The sequence below is a fragment of the Taudactylus pleione genome, unplaced genomic scaffold (assembly GCF_031769625.1).
Source record: "Taudactylus pleione unplaced genomic scaffold, aTauple2 ptg000018l, whole genome shotgun sequence".
Lineage (NCBI taxonomy): Eukaryota > Metazoa > Chordata > Amphibia > Anura > Myobatrachidae > Taudactylus > Taudactylus pleione.
In genome coordinates, this window is record NW_028284420.1 from 20,396,307 (window position 1) to 20,414,450 (window position 18,144).

Sequence of the window (18,144 nt, forward strand, 5' to 3'; positions counted from 1 at the left end):
GACTATACAGAAGCAAGGCTGAGCTGTTGCTGCCTCATCTCTCATCTCTCTGCAGTCCCAGGGAGCTCCACAAAGCTGGTGAGTGTTAACTATAAAAATGGTTACAATAAACAAAGATGTTTATAAGATACAAATATCTTCTTTGTATTATTCTATTCATTTTTATATTAAATCTCAGGTGTATGACAGGGGAGGCTCTGCCTACCCTGACTGCACGTCCCTGGCCAAATGTAACGCCGCTGGTGTGCACAATACTCTGCTAAACCACTACTGTACACACATATTCCCCACAGACATACAATTTTTACTGACGAATGGTATATGAAGATGTGGGTACATAGGTGTTAAATGCTTGGTAGCAGATGTACAATGCAGCAAGATTAATTAGTCACATTAAGGTTTGCTAGTTAGTGGGGAGTCAGACTTTGATGAATGGGCTGCTCATTGTCCCCTGTCTCATTCTGTCACACTGTGCCTGTAATTTCTTGCACACTTGCAGTGTCCTGTAGATATCCAGCTTGGTATTGGTATGAGGAGGAGACATGTGAGATTATTTAATGAGGACAGGAGACATGGAAGAGAATTATGACAGACACAAGTAGAATAAGATCCATCTCATTACAAGTCCTGCCTGACCCATCCTATTAGCAACTCCCATATCTCCGTCAACAGAACTGGAGCATGTTATCTCTGTGACAGATTAATGCTGGGAAATAAGGTTAAAATTGCCTCATTTACACATGTTAAGAGACACGGAGAGCACACGCAGAGATGTATGTGAATAGAGTTCCTGGCAACATGCTGACAGGTAGATAAATACACAAATACACCCTGACGTATGGAACCGAGAAATTTACACTAATAATGCATAAATACAGAGATAATACAGAGAGAGATACGCATGCAAGACAACACTGGCAGGTCACACACAATAATAATATGAAACAAACACACTTTTGTACTAAGCAGTCACTGCCAATGATAAAGATGGAAATCTTATACCGCTGTGCCAAAGCCACTGAAGGAGAACTGATTGCTAAGTTTAAATTGCCTCATTATTATTTTGTATAAACACAGCTTATATCAGTTTGGGGCAGGGGAGAGAGGGCCCTTGGCTATGGCCTCCAATTTTAAAGACTGCATGGATTTTTCAGTGAAAGATACAATCTTATATTACTTTGTTTGATAAATTGAGTAGTTAAGTACAGTTTTGTTTCCTTTACTGTTGTCAGTCCATTTCCATTCCCTAACAAGCCTGATTTGCTGCAGGAAAAAGGAGCATAATTTGCCAGTTTGTGGCATGGACATACTGTAAGTAGTACATAGGAGTACAGTTGCATGGTAATAGAACAGTGAGCCTTTGGGGTCTATTTACTAAGCCTTGGAAGAAATAAGGTGAATGGAGGTAAAGTACCAACCAACAAGCTCCTAACTCATTTTTCAAACACACCCTGTGACATAGCAGTTAGGAGCTGATTGGCCGGTACTTTACCTCCAATCATTTTATCTCCATCCAAGACCCCTTAGGGCCTTATTTATCAACAAGTTTTATCATTCACAATGAGTGATAAAACTTGTTGTGTATGGTAATGGTGCTCCAGCCAATCAGCTCCCACCTGACCTCTGCTTGACAGTTGGGAGCTGATTGCAGGTAAGGTATCCACTGGGGATGTGTGCAATAGGATTACCTGGGAAATTGCAGTGGGAGTAGGGCTCTGCATTGTGACTATTGTGGATGTCTGAAGAAGTGCATGTGAGATCTAAGTGTAATTGGTTCTTCTCTTTTTGATTAAATGTATTGTTTTAACATAACTGAGGGTAATGTGTCACCTTTTTGAAGATTGGAGGATTACACGTTTCATTTGAAGTCTAATAGTTTACTCATCACTGCTATATAAGGCCTTTTAATTTTGACGCGGCTGGCCAGCCACCGGAGCCTTAGTATACTCCGGGCACTAGATTAGATTGAGTGGGATTATGTGGGGTACTGTGTACACTGAGTGGTATTATATGGGGGTTTGTGTATAGTCAGTTGTATTACGAGGGCATTATGTATACTGAGTGGTATTATGGAGGGTGCTGTGCGTACTAAGAGGTACTATGGCAGTGATGTATATAACTAGAAGAGGCTATAAGAGGGCAAAATTTCATACAACATGAGCTAGTCCGACCACGTAATAGGGGTGACGAGCAAAACGCCGCCCTTGTGTCTAAGACTGAAAATTAATATCCAGCTGACATCTTAGTGGGCGTCTCATACAAATCCCCACTGCTGTGACAGATCCGCTGCATACAAATTCTCAATCTCAAAGGAATTTGTGTGCATGTCAGGCCCTAAGGGGAGAATTTACGAAGCAGCAGCTTCTGTAAGCCACTGTTTCCCAGCGGATTGCAGGTCTATATTTTAAAAGGGGCACCCGCAGCCAGTGTAAAGCCTGGCATGCCATTTTAAATACTTAAATGCTTCTGTAAACCACTGCTTTGTAAATCTTCCCCTAAGTGTCTTTTGCACAGGGGAGGTTGGGACTTTGGGGGTAATTAGGACCAAGCATCAGGGGCGGAACTAGCGGCGGTGCAGCCGGTGCATTGCACCGGGTCCGCTGTGGTGCAGGGGCCCATAGCCACTCCTGCACCGTTGCTAGTCCCCCTGGGCCTCACAATTGTAGGGCAGACCGCAGTGAGAGCGGTCTGCCCTACACAGTTTACAGACACACAGCTGCCAGCGGCGGCTGTGTGTTTGTAATAGCAGCCGATGAGTCAGACAGACTCTCATTGGCTGCTGCATCGTCCACAGAGGGAGCTGGCTGGAGCTCAGTCATGAGCTCCGTCTTCTGGCTCCCTCTGCAGTGGGTGATGTGAGAGACGTCACGTCATGACGTTTCTCTCATCCCATGGTGCAGAGCGAGCGCGGGCCTGGGAGGAGCGTCCGGACAGCGGCGGTCGTCAGCAGGAGCGGGGTTCAGGTAAGTTGTTTTTTTTTTTTTTTGCTTGTGTAAGGGGGCACTTGCACAGCATAAGGGGAGGGGGTGCTACTATGGGGGTATTGGCACAGCATATGAGCTACTGAGGGCACTTTATAGGGTGGGGGGCGCTACTATGGCCACTGTATGGGGGGGCCGCTGCTGGGGGCATTGTATGGGGGGGCTGGCAACTACTAGGGTCACTGTATAGGGCAGACTACTACTGGGGGCACTGCATAGGGGGGATTACAACTGGGGGCACTGCATAGGGGGACTACTACTGGGGCACTGCATAGGGGGCTACCAGGGCAATAGAGAGTGCTGTGGGGCCCCGGTAAAGAGGGGGCATGGCCTAATTGCGGGAGGCGTGGCCACGCCCCCTTGAAGAATAAAAAAATATATAGTTTTGCAGCGCCGCGAAGCGGCACTGCGCACCGGGGAGGGGGCGCTGTGAGCCCCTCAGCCCGGTGCAAAGCCAGAGGGGGGCGCAATCAGTGTGATCGCTCCCCCCCTCAGGCAGAGGAGATTGCTGTGGCTGCTGCTTAGCAGCCGCTAGCAATCTCCCACGTGCTGGGCTGCTGCGAGGGAGGGAGGCAGGGGCGGCACTGGACCCGGGCCCCCTCTGGACCCCTCTGGAAGCCCAGGCCAGTGGTAAAGTGTACCCACTCCCCCCCCTCTCTGCGCCCCTGGGGGCTACTACTGGGGGCACTGTATAGGGGGGATTACTACTGGGGATTACTGCTGGGGGAACTGCATAGGGGGGACCACTACTGGGGGCACTGCATAGGGGGGACCACTACTGGGGGGCACTGCATAGGGGGGACCACTACTGGGGGGCACTGCATAGGGGGGACCACTACTGGGGGGCACTGCATAGGGGGGACCACTACTGGGGGGCACTGCATAGGGGGGACCACTACTGGGGGGCACTGCATAGGGGGGACACTGCATAAGGGGGGCCACTTCTGGGGTCACTGCATGGGGGGCCACTTCTGGGGGCACTGCATAGGGGGGCCCAAAGCATATTCTTGCACCTGAGCCCACCACTCTCTAGGTCCGCCACTGCCAAGCATATGTTAGCTCCTGAGCCCATCAGTCGCTAGTTCCAACTCATTGTATAGTATGAGTGAAATGACCGAGGGGGAGCGGCTGCGCATGCCTAGCAGCAGCAGCTCCTCCCATGGGCCTTCACTCAGCTCCATGAGTCACTCCTCATGGCTCCAGTGGTAACACTGAAGGTAAGGTGCAGCTGGCACTGCTGTTCTGACTGCTTCAAACAGAGGTGACCCGGCAAGCATCACAGTCATACTGCATACGCGCAGCGATTAGTTAGCGACAACAGTTGTAGTGAGGACTTAATCGCAAAGTGATTGACAGGCAGAGGCCTTTTGGGGGAATTATTGGGCAGTGGAACCAAAAACACATGCGTGTCACAGCCGTTTTCTGGGGCGTGTTTTACCCTGCACTTCCATACACAATGTGGCCATGCTGCGCGACTATACAGCTATTCGGAACTTTGGGGGTCATTCAGACCCGCTCGCGAGCGCAGGACGCTTGCAAGCGGGTCAATGTTGCCCCACTGCGCATGCGCATGATGGAGGGAGCTCCGTCGTGCGCATGCACGAGACCCGGATAGCGACGGGCTCTCCGACATCACTAGTGACATCACTAGTGATGTCAGTGGGAGTGATTTTGGCTCTGATAGAGCCAAATCACTCTGATAGAGCCAAAATCACTCCAGGGCTTGCGGCAGCGAGACCCTACCGCAGGGTCTCCGTCGCAAGCCTGATGGTCGCGATGGTCTTGACCATCGCGACCATCATCATGGATGCTCGCATAAGCTGTGGGTGGTCACCCACAGCTATGCGAGCGTCCAGGAGGACGCTCCATTTTCATGGAGGAGGGCCCTGATTCAGAGCGAACGCCCTGGTCAGAGCGTTCGGCTCTGAATCAGGCCCTTTGTTCATTGTCTAATCTGCAACCGATGCTGCATCTTCGTATGCAGATCCTGAGATTAGCAAATATTAGCAAAGCCTCCAGTGGACGTCTCAAAACAAATCCAGACGTCAGCACCATTTGCATATTTTTGCACAGAAGCTGTGTACAGATTTGCAGCTGCAAATGCATTAGTGTACATCTCTGAAGCAGGCCCAAAGGCAGTAAAAATTACATAATCTAATAGTTTGTAATAATATTTAACATACAGTATATGTATATATCTCAAAGACAAAATGAAACAAGGCACAGATAGTGTAGAATGTTAAAAGCACAATGGTTTACTTAGGGATCATCAAACGTACATCAGAAAAGTTAAAATCTGGTATATCAGAGGCATACAAGCCAGTCAGTAGAAAGTACCGTGGTTCTGTTATCAAACCAGGAACCAGCTTCCAATATCGTATGGACGTGCTTTCTACTAACAGGCTTGTTTGCCGCTGATATGTATGCCAGTTTTTTATCACGACCAGGGTTTCTCTGCATGGTGGTCGATGGGTATTACCTGTGAGGTCACTGTGGCGAAGGGCGTCTGGCGATGGTGTGTGGCAAGGGCATTGGCTGTGCGTGGTTCTGCGCGGGCATGCTGTCACGTTGGGCTGGTGAGGCCTGGCAGTGCTTCCGTTCCATTTGGCATGGGCGCCACCATCTTGCCTCCGGCCATGTGATTTGCTCGCCCAATCCTGGTTTGTCACATGCTCTCTCTGGCCAGTCACGGCACAGCACTTGGTATTTAGGGAGGTTCAGAGCCTCATTTCATTGCTAGTGCAACATAGCTGAGGGAGAGTTCCCTGTGCTCACCATCTGTTACCTGTGAAACGCTACCTGCCTGCCCACTGGACTACCCTGCATCCTCCATTACCTTCCCCTTGCCTGAGTACCTGAGACCTGCTGTTCACCCTGCCTACACTGACACTCTGCTGGATATTTCTTCCTCAGTCTGCATCCTTCATTAATCAGTCACCACCTGGACAGTTCCCCTTGTCTGCCACTACCTGGACATTTTCTATTTAACCAGTCACTACCTGGACATTTTCAATTGTCTGTAACTAACTTGACCTTTTTCCTATTTGCCTCACTACAGCTCCCAAGTGCACTTTAGTGTTATACCCGGACTTTCTGTTTTACCACATTCATGTCTGTTAAGCCACTCATTAAAAACTCCACATTTACTTTTAAACCTGCTTCAGTGTCTGCTCCTATTACCACCCCCGGGTCCACAACAAAACCAGAACCTCACAGTTTTTACTTTTCTAGCAAAGTGCTTGTGCACGATTCACCGACTGATGGTAGTGTATAAAGATACACAAAGCATGATTGCAGCATCTGTAGACATTGAAAGTGGGCATCTCAGTCCTCATTCACACATTCAGGTGCATGGCTGTACACCAGGGAAGGGCTTCGTAGCGGCATTAGCTTAAAGTCCCAAACGCAACTGCAGCAATAGACACAAGGAAGACTGCGACTGCTTTGGCTCACAGTCGGGCCTGATGAGGAGTGTCCGGGCCCTCCACAGACCCCACCCCATTAGGGCTGCTTTCAGAAATTTCCTGGGCTGGTTCTCCATCCCAATCCACCCCTGCTGGTGAGTGTTAACTATAAAAATGAATACAATAAACAAAGATGTTTAGAAGTTATATATATATATATCTTCTTTGTATTATTCTAATCATTTTTATATCAAATCTCAGGAGTATGACAGGGGAGGCTCTCCCATGTGCAACCAACGTTAACGATGTTGAGTCTTTTGTATGTAAGCGGCGGATCTGATATGCCGGCGGTCTCTGTACACAAGACAGCGGCTGAGTCATTAGCATATTTTCGCAAGTCTGCTGCATAATCAGTGACGGGCATTGGGCCTGACTCGGATCCACCAGCAAATGTCATCCCAGCTGCAATAACTTATGGATCGCAATTATGAAAATATACTAATGACTCACCTGCGTCCTGTGACTAGAGGCGCCCACTGAAAGCATCTCACTTCCACCACTCACGCACAAAACTGGAACCATTGCAAATATCAAACACAGACCTGGCAGCCATCAGTAAGCCTAAGGTGTCACAGACATAGTGGGTCTCCAGACACACAGAGGGCTCTTCTGCTGCGAGCAAGGAAGAAGTGGCTAATTTATGTATACCCTAAAACTGTTTAAATGATCAGACATGCCTGCATTTTCTAACCACCCCTCCCCCGTTACCTCCCCCAAACGCTTACTACCTGTCACTCACTTTGCGAGTGAATCCTCTGTGTGTGTGAGCGCAAAACACTCGCTGTGCATGCGCAGTGCGCCTTTCAGGCAGGCACAATGTCTATTTATTGCTCAAAAGGCATAAATATCTGCATTTCGTGTAGATCTAAATCAGGCCCATTGCGTCAGCATGTTTTTTTGACTATTTTAGCCCAAACCTAACCATAATACTGACAATGTGCAAGAAAAAAAAAACATGTTGACATTTTAACTATGTTGACCTAAATGCATGTCGACACATTGGTTGTCAACCTAATGGCAGTATCAACATTCAGACGATGTCGACATTCTGACTGTCGACCAGTTAATTGAATACCCATTGATACACACATGAAGGAATTACTCCAAGGTGTATAGTGCATACAACTGCAGGGTTAAAACGTGGTTATTTACACCTCCGGTGCCCATTCACAATATCATCAACATGCTCTTGCAGTCACCTACCTTTCTCACTGTGTCAGGTGCAGCAGTCAGCAAAATAATTCCTGAGATAAGAAATCAGGATGCAGAACCTAATGCTCTTGACTTGATCCTGAATGGTTTTATCACTGTCTGGAGACATGCTTGTACAGGAGAACAAGGTTTATTCCTGGCGGAGGATGTGATACAATCTTCATGTCTTCTAGCAACGCAACAGATGGAACTTACATGATACAGTAACACATATACTTTCAATGGAAACAAAGACGTAGCATACAGGTTCAATATGCATACAGGGCCTGATTCATCACGGATCACTATTGTGACCGCATCTGCTAAAAGACACAACAAAGGAACCTTATCCCTTCTCCACAACAAAGAAAATGTTTAAATTGAATGAAGTCTGACAGACATACAGTCAACTTAGCATTTCCGCTTACATGCCTATGACAAACACTTATCCTACATGTGAATACCCCATGATTGAACATCCTTAGGTACCATCCAACCGGTGCAGCCTGCCAGATTGTTCTTAAATGATCCTGGCAGGACAGCATCAGATGAATGGCAAGAAGGGAAACAGCAATAGCCCCAATGCTCCAACATTATCCTACACTTTCAGAGAACAGAAGCCCAGCGTTACCTGTTCCCAGGTGCAGAGTGCAGTAGCTCCTGTTACCACCGGAATCGAAGTGCCGGGGCTCCACCTCCCAGCTCATAAGAGAACCTTTAGTGTACTTCACTTAAGGGCGCCAAAGGCTGCGCAGCCACTGCCTGCTCCTCCAGCAGTATGACTGTCATCGGGAGGTTGAAGTCCGCCACAGCAGAGGGGAGCTTAGTGAGGCATTGTGGGCCATATTGCGGGGTCTGTGTGGCATAATAATGGGGCACGCATTGGCAAACAAATTGGGCACTTTGGGGTCTATTTATCAAGCAGTGAAAAGTGTGGAGAAGTGGACCAGTGAAGAAGTTGCCCATAGCAACCAATCAGCTCCTACCTATTATTTTATAGACTGTACTTGATAAATCCTACTTGAAAGCTGATTGGTTGCTATGGGAAACTTCTCCGCTGGTCCACTTCTCCAACCTTTTCATTGCTTGACAAATAGACCCCTTTGTGGCTTAATTCCTGTGGGGGGTCAATGTGTGGGGGGTTAATGTGTGTTTGGGAGGGAGTTGTAGCTAGATGGAGTCACTTCAAAATTTCATGCATGGCATAATAAAGGGGTACTGTGTGGCATCATAATGGGGCATAATAATGTGACTCTGTTTTGCTGAGGTTGTGGGTTTGATTCCCATCATAGCCCTAACTGTGCGGAGTTTGTATATTCTCCCTGTGCTTGCGTGGGTTTCCTCCGGGGACTCCAGTTTCCTCCCACACTCCAAAAATATACTGTTAGTTTAATTGGTTTCCCACAAAAATTAATGCCAGTGTGTATGTGTCTGTACATGTGATAGGGAACATAGATTGTAAGCTCCACTCGGGCAGGGACTGATGTGAATGGCCTCTGTAAAGCGCTGCGGAATATGTGTGCACTATATAAATAACTGGTAATAATAATAATGGGGCACTGAGGCATACTAATACATACCTCCCAACATGACCCTCTCCAGGAGGAACAAAATGCTGTTCCTTGACTTCCCTCTTAATTTATGAATGCCGTAACCTGTGTTGAACTAGTTAATTGATAAGATAGCAATTATAAATTGTGAGGGAAGTCTAGGACCAGAGCATTTTGTCCCTCCTGGAATGGGTCATGTTGGGTGGTATGATAATGGTACTCTCTTTTGCCTAATAATAGGGCACTGTGTATCATAATAATGGGACACGGACTGGCATAACAATGGGAACTCTTACCATAAAAATGGGGCACTGTGTGGCATAAAAATGGGGCACTGTTTTGCATAATAATGGGGCACTGTGCAGCATAAAAATGGGGCACTGTGCGGCATAAAAATGGGGCACTGTGTGGCATAAAAATGGGGCATGTAATATTTTAAATTGTTACAAATTGATGTGTGTGCTGTACCCCACTTCATTCAAGTTTGTTGATATAGAGAACGATCAGTTGAGAGGAGAGCCGGAACCACATACTAGTGCTGGAGCTGTTGCCAGTGCCACCAGTCATGATGATACTAGTCCATCTAAGTCATCTACTAAAGCCAATGCCCAAGGGCATACAGGGCTTAGGACAGGGCATCTAAAAACAAGAATCAATCTTTTACAGTGGTAAAGAAAAAAACATCAAAAGAAAAGTTAGCTGCAGAAATACATGAAATTGGCAATATGCCTTTCGCCACATGAAGCAGCAAGGAAAGGCTAAGGTCTTGGCCTTTATTTATGACTGGTGATTCTGCCTCTTGTGATGATGTAAGCACAAGTGAACATGCTGACATAGAAATCGAGGATGCTTCTGTGGAAGTGCACCAGGATGAGCAGGATATTTGTGTAGCTGACACTATAAGGATGTTGTTGATGAGGATGTTGTTTGTGTAAATCAGGCACCAGTGGAAGAAACAGTTACTGCCCATGATAAGGAAAAGCCCATTGTCATGCCTGGGCACAAGACAAAAAAAAATCCACTTCTTGGGGTAAATTTACTAAGAATCGAGTCTGGGAGAGTTTGCTTTTTTTTCAACTCGATTAGATATGCCGAAACTCGGGTGATTTGTGGCTCCTGAGACTCTCAAATTTACCAAGAAGTGAGTTTAGCTGAGAGTGAGATGGCTGATGGTGAAGCAGAATTAGATTTCTCTCCCGAGTAGCCGGTTTTGCAGAAGATTACTCACCCGAGATTGCAGTGTCTTCTCTCTGCAAAACTCCCGAGCAAGCAGCCTGCACATATCAGTGAGATATGTGTAAGCTGCTTGTGTTCTAGCCTGTAAAAAATCGGGTTAAAAGTTTAAAAATAAAATGACATAGGGCCCCCCCCTTAAAGCTTAACCAGCCCGGACTTGCCAGCCTGTCCTGGTTCTTAAACTTACAGGGAACAAAATGAGTAGGGTTCCACAGTAATTTAAGAACCAGCATTAGGCTGCAGGGCCAGACCTGGTTTTAAATATAGGGGGGGAAAAAAATGCCTGAGGTTACCCTTATAATTAAAACCAGCTCCAGACCCTTTCTAGCGGGGGACTGATGCCACAGCCAGGGGTGCCCTTTCACCGTACCCCCAGCCACAGCATTATTCCTGACCACTAGTCAGCCCAGGCCAGGGATCCCTGGGGAGTTGGGGACCCCTCCAATAAAGGGGTCCCCCTCTCCAGGGCACCCCTGGCCTAGGATGATAGCCCGGGGCTATCCCCACCACCCGGGGTGTTGGGTGGCGGGTTGATAGTGTAGGTGTAGTGTTAAAAATAGAATTAACAATATTGTCTTTACTGTAGAACTGCAGGTCCCAGCAAGCCTCCCCCGCATGCTGGTACTTGGAGAACCACAAGTACCAGCATGCGGGGCATTAAGGGGTCGCTGGTACGTGCAAATAAAAATTTATTACATCCATACACACTCACATACTCACCTGCCCCCAGTTGTTCACGTCCCCTTCTCAATGTAAAGTATCCTATGGAAGTTCCTGAAAAAAAGATCCAATACTCACCTTTTGTCCCACAATGTTCTATGCAGAAATCCAATAACGGCCATGGATGGTATATGTCATATCCCGGCGAGGGTGAAATGCCGGGTGTCTATATCTAGACGCCTGTCATTTCCCCAACGCCGGGAGACAGGCGCATTAGTAGGGCATGCTGGTTTTAGTAGTGCTAGTTGGAGTTCCCAGGGGTGACTCCCAGGTAAGCTGGCTCTCAATTTGGATGCATTTATGCATTTATGTATGTGCTTTTATCATGAGGCCTTACATTTGACAAAATTATATATGTGCCTGTATCATGAGGCCTTATAATTGGGATATTTTACATTTGGGGTGAGCGTTTGGGCATAGGGCCCCCGGGACTGGTCTGGCTGGGCCTCCTCAGGGCATCACCACTTAATACACATAGTTGCTTTTCACATCACCTTTTATGTTTGTTTATTATTCATGTATTTTTTCACATATATTTTAACCTCTCATTCCACACTTAATGATTACTCACACACAGCTATACTTTGCACTGCACTGTCACTCTTTTTCCATTTTCGTGTGATGCCCTGGGGGGGTCCTGGGCTGGACGTTTTTTGGGGTGCACTGTGCCCCGGACGTGAACCTCTTAGTGTTAGGGACTGCTGGTAACAGAGAAGCCGTGACGTGGCCCAGCAGCCTCCCATGTGTTTGCAAATGCATGCAACTAATATCTCTGAATTTCTATGACCATATAGTCTTCATATATTGTTGCAGGTATTATTCAGTGTGCTGAGGTACAATAGGGGGTTAAATCCCCCTCCTTTTCTACTTAGTATGACCCCTCCCTTTCATGCACCTGATTAGTACTGCTAGATTGATTGAGCAGCTGCCATTTTTGTTTGTATGCAATTGGTTTCACTGACACGTCCCTAAGATGCTCATAAAACTGACCATGTTTGCGTGCATTTCTAGCCATCTCCCAGTCATCACCCAGGAATGCCCATTACTTTACCACATGTCTGATACAATGGACCTCATTCAGAGGCGGACGGAGGATGCAAGCGGTCGCTCAGAAACTGGCCGGCCACTTGCATCCTGACCGCCTGCCTCTGTTGCGGGCATTAGGCTGTGGGTTAACACCCACAGCTCTAACGACCGCTCGGGTGATGGTCGCGATGGTCAGAGACCATCGCGACCATCGGGGCTTACGTCGAGACCCTAGGGTAGGGTCTCACTTGTCGTAAGCCCCGGAGAGCTTCTGGCTCTGTCAGAGCCAGAAGCTCTCCACTGACATCACTAGTGATGTCAGTGGGGCCTCCCCCAAACAGCAGGCGTTCCCATGGGAACGCCCCCGTTTGGGCTGCCAACCCCCTGGCCCGCCTTCCAAACGGGGCGAGCTGTCAATCAACATCGACAGCTCGCCCCCTTTGGATCGAGACCCGCTACGACCGGCGCTGTCGGTCGTAGCGGGTCTCACGCATGCGCACGACGGCGGTGGTGCCATCGTGCGCATGCTCTGTGGGGGGCCATTGACCCGGTCCGAGCGCATCGCGCTAACGACCGGGTCTGAATGACCCCCAATGTGCCTCGATCGCAACAGTGCCTTTGTGCATACACTGTGTGTAACTCATACACTATATGATTTTTTAGGAACTTTTACACCTGTGCAGTTGCAAAAAAATCACTCAACTATGTAAACATCAGCATTGTGTGCAGCTCTGAATAAGACCCTGTGTAGTGAGAACTAGGGATGGCCATCAGTGGGCTAACTAACCATCGATGGTGCCAACAGTGGTTAACATCGATGGCATGGAATCAGTAACTGGGAACCATTGATTTTTGCACCCCATGATGGCCATCTTTGCAGTGGTGAACCACAGGCAAATCGTAAGGGGACAAAGCTTGTTAATCATGGAAGGGGTGGGACTTAGTGGTGCACCCAGCGGACAGGGCTAAGCTCCACTGCCCTGTGCTGAAAGGAAAAAATAAAATCCTTGCTGCTTCAGCTATTGATGGCGGAGAACCATCGGATCTCAACCATCCATGGCAAAACATCGATTTTGTCAACCATTGATGGTCGAGGGCTATCCCTAGTGAGAGCTCCAATCTGCATACCTGATTAAGGATATGCTGTTTAGTGCATTCCAGCACATGGTTTTTTTTTTAATTACACATTATATTTTTACCTCACTCAGAGCCTGATTCAGCACAGATTGCAAGATTGCACATGCACGCACCCGGCAGCTGCAAAATTATGCAAATGAATGCAATCGCAGTGAGATTGCAGCACTATACCAAGACGCTCAACACTTTATGAAGCCACCCACTTCCCATTACTTACAGTACATCTGCAATACCTTTGCAAGTCTGCGAAAACATCGATAACATCGAGTAACATTGGATCCATATGCACAGTTGTGGTTGAGCTGACCTCACTAACTGCTAAACTTCCTGTCGGTATCTAGGGCTCATGCTGCATATACTGTCACAGGGGCTTATTTATGCATGCCCCTGTAACGGCGTTCAAACGCCCTGGCATGCCTGCGTTTCTCCGACCACCCCCCCATCACCACCCACAAATGGTACTTCCTGTCTATCACTCTGCGATGGGTCTGTGTGGCTACTGCAGTCGCAGTCCTGATCGCAGTGGAGCGTTCACGCACTGCGGCATTGACGCATGCACAGTGTGTAACATTCGGCCGACTGCGTACACGATCGCATCTGCGATCCTTGCTGAATCAGGCCCTCAGTTAGATCCTGTTAACAGAGATGACAATTTGAGAGATTTGTAGGGTCAGTTTGAAATCTTGCAACTTAAAATTGCTTAGTTAAACTTAAACAATAGCACTATCACTTCAACTACATGAAACATTTTGCTCATACTGGTCCTTTAAGACTTTTTAAAATAAAATGTGTATTTGATACAATTAACACTGTGGCATTAGAGGGCCTCTTACATTGAAGAGGTTAAAGAGCTGAGCCTGAGCTCCCACCTTTCAGCATGTTTCACCGTATGCTAATCAGAACAGCTAATTACTGCCTGATGATCACAGAGGGCCAGAGATGGCTGTGAGGCTGAGCAGACCTGACACACAGTCCCAGAGGGGACACTCTCTGCCTGACTCTCACACCCCAGCAAGATTGTGCGCATGCGGAAGGGGTCAAATACTGTAAGTCACTTCAATTCAATGTCTCCGGCCTTGAAAGTGTCATTTTTCCACAAGGTCAAAAAAGAGCCTTAGTGCTGACAAGAAATTGAGCTATTTTAGCTGTCAAGAGATGTATGTCATATGCTTTTTACCTTCTATTTGTTTCTGCACAAGAACTTCTCACTGTTTAGGCCTATTTTTTTTACTTGGACATTGTAATGCACAATACTGCGACATATAGGGGACTTGTCATTTATATACAGTGGTCCAGAAGCATTTTTGATAGTAATTATTCTCGTATCCAGTAGTATAGTGCAATGCACACTGTACATGCAAACTGTTTTAATGTGGCCTCGAAAAGAGATATGCCAAGGTGGGAGGTTCGGGGTGCATGGTGTCATACATCCCATCATCGCGTCCCTGCCCTGCACAAGGCATTGCTTTAAGCAAATGGGGTAAGGTCCATGCTAATGCAAATTCAGCACGAATCATGTCATCAAGTCATAGAGGGGTATTCAATATGAAACGTTAACCTCACTGTCGAAGTTAACTTTTCATATCGAAGTTTTTACCTGCGTTAAAGTATCGGGCGCGCCCCCGCTTATACCCGTATTCAATATAAAATTAACAAAAACGGGAAACTCCGAAGTTGGATTTGCGTAAAGTTACGAATTTTTCCGTAAAATAATTGTAAGAGCCACGTAAAGTAGTAAAAACATGGAGGATCACTATGGGTTCCCCCGTTTTAGCCTTTAATTGAAAGTCGGGGATTTAAATAGCCGCAGCAGGTGTTTTTTTTCCCGACATTGAAGAAGTGATGCAGAAGAGCACTTAGGTTATTTTTTTCGTTTTTTTAAGTGGTGCCATCAAATTTGGGGTACATGAAAATGGGTACTAGCATATTTTTATGTTCCTAAAGTAAGTTTTTAAAAATTCTGCACTTGTGCACCTGCCGCTATAATTCTATTCTAGAAAACACCTGCCGTATACTTGCAGAATAGCCCTGAACCTATTTCCCTATTGTTAAACAATTTTTTCCCATTTTTTTTTTCACCCCAATTTTTAAATTAATTTTTTGGGGTGTCCCTATTTTTTTTTTAAAGTTTTTTTGACACAGTTCTTTTTTAAATGTCATTCCCAGGGGTGCTGGCTATTTTTTTTAAGCCTGCACCCCTAAACCCCAATTCTGCACTTTTTTTCGCCACCTATTCAATGGTGAAAAGTTATCCACGTTTTTTATCAAAGACTTTTCAAAACTGCGATAAGTCTTTGAAATTGAATACGGTGTAAAAGTAAAACCTGCGACAATGATGTCATACCTCTGATATTAACGCAAAAACGATGTTATCGCACCCATATTGAATACCCCTGATAGAGTCATACACTTCTCTCAACAAGTGGGCTGGATCCTGAAGGCTGGTCTAGTCTACCAGTAGTCTGGGAGAGCTCCCCTGCAATTCAGGGAGTGACAAGTACTGTATGATGCAATTTCAATAGTAATGCAATGAAAATCCTAGACCATACTTGCCTACTTCGCCGGAATGGCTGTTAGGCTCCTAGGCATCTGGAAGAGTAGGCAAATTTCCTGGGGATGGCAACCCGTTGCACGAAGCTGCCCACTCAATGATTGGAAGTGGGTGTCCTGGGCTGAATTGTTGCCCCGCCCCTGCTTCGTAATACCAGTTATCATGGCATTGTGTAGTAGAGGGCATGGCCATGATGATGCAAACCCGTACACCGGCCCTCGCACATTCCCGCGACATGCCCCAACCCCGCTGAGCCAACCTGGATGCCCCCTCCTGAAGGGGGCAGCCAGGAAGTTGGCAAGTATGTCCTAGGTTTCTTTGATATATGATAGAGGTACCTATCAGAATTAATACAGTCAGCTGCATTTGCAGTCATTAGTTGTTTTGGTAGAGCATCCAGCAGAACCAGAACTGAGTAGGGCACTTTCTCAGATATTAGTGATGAGTGGTTCAGTGACACCCATTGCATTCATAGGGAGTACAGAATATGACTCAGCTGCTCCTCATTCAGTTCTTAACTGTGCCAAAGGGAGCTGAAATAGAAGTGGAACTGACCAGCAGGTGTGGTATGAAAAGTCGCCATGAATGCCGATAGCTTTTTTTTATATTCAGAACCTAAGTGGCGCCTATAACCGATTCTGAATAATAATCTTTTTTTTTTAATTACACTGTTTTGTTGATTCAGAAACATATCAGTAAAGACATACAATAGTAAATAAAGTTGAACATGAAAATGTAGTGTTGCATACATCGAAATAAATAAGTCTCATGAATACACAACACAACATCATTGAATGACAACCAAAAAATGATGGACACGCTGTGCGAATAAAACAAAAAGGGGGAAAAATACTTTAAACTATAGGGGGATCATCATCCACCAGTCTCCTTAGTTACCATGAGGTATTAGAAAAACACTGAATAAACAATTGCTGTGTCCTTGTAGGGAGTATGGAGATATAACTCCCAAACCCACCCAAAATTTGTCAACTCTAGATTCTTTGGCCAATGAAGCCTCCAACCAATCCATTCGGAATTCTTCAAACAAAGAAAAAGGTGGCACTCCAGATTGTAAATATCAAACTCCTATAACAAATAACAGTTTTTTTCCATAAAGATACATCTAAAATCTACAAGAATTGTAACAAATTGTGAGAGAGAGCCATATAAGATACTTGAATGTCGACAGTTAGAATCTCATGAACTTTAGATTGACAAGAAATATTGAGACATTTGAAAACGTTGACCTGTCCCTATTTAACATGTCAATATTATTATTTTTTGCTTATTTTAACCTAACTCTAAAAAAAGAAGCAAACATCCGTATTTAGACATTCTGGTGTTGACATTTTAAACATGGCGACATTTTCGAATGTCGATCTAAAGTGCATGTCGACATTCTAACTGGATCCCCTGACCAGCAGCTGTCTGTCTGTTTTCTTCTTTCTTTCCCGTATGGCCTTCCTGTATGTGCAATGGGTTGAAAATCTGTTTCTTCCCTCCCTCTTTCTATTAAAGTAAATAGATTTGTAGCTTCTACTAAAGGTTATGGCTGGTGTCAAAATGTAAGCCAGTAAAAAATATAGTTTTAGGCATAGCTTAGCATTAAGGTCCTGAGTGATTACCCAGCAAACACTGAAAAGATAAATAAAATCCTCTTAGATGAATTAACCATACCTGTAGATTGTCCTGGTTCTAAAATATTTCTATCTACAAGCTTCTGACTTTAAAGGTGCCCAGACACGGTGATATTTGCAAACTATCCGATGTCGTATGCAATCTCCCTTGAACTCTCTCCAGCAGCTGAAGTGAACGATGTGCAGCAAAAGCTGCGAGATGTTCACCCAATCTAATCTAATGATTTTCATATTCATTGGATCGAGTGCGATATGACACAGGTACAGGCTTGGATCTGGGAGATCTGTGCTACATGCATCTGTGTCATTGACACAGAAGCACGGACGGGATCAGTGAGACCCGTCTGTGCTGCTATGGTTAAAAAAAAAAGAGATTCCTGTGTAAAAAACAAAACAAAACCCCAGCATCTGACTTTTTCTAGTGGACTAATGCCACAGCCATGGGAGCCCTTTCACCAGGCCTCCCAGCCGAAGCATTAACCCTAACCACTAGTCAGCCCAGGCCAGGGATCCCTGGGGAACTGGAAACCACCCCATTAAATGGGCACCCTTCTCGAAAGCACCCCAGGCCTAGGCTGATATCCCGGGGCTTTCCCCAGCACCCCTGGGTCGGTGGGTGCCGGGTTGATAATGTAGTGCATTTGATAAAAC

General features: G+C 46.2%; 1 long non-coding RNA gene across 1 annotated transcript in view; it reads left to right on the forward strand.

Annotated features, from left to right (window-relative positions):
* The first annotated feature begins 14,214 nt into the window (after positions 1-14,214).
* Positions 14,215-18,144, forward strand: part of LOC148540723 (uncharacterized) — a 52,535-nt gene continuing 48,605 nt past the window's right edge. Inside the window, exon 1 of the long non-coding RNA XR_015868713.1 lies at positions 14,215-14,351. This is a non-coding gene — a long non-coding RNA (uncharacterized LOC148540723). The remainder of the gene's footprint in view (positions 14,352-18,144) is intronic.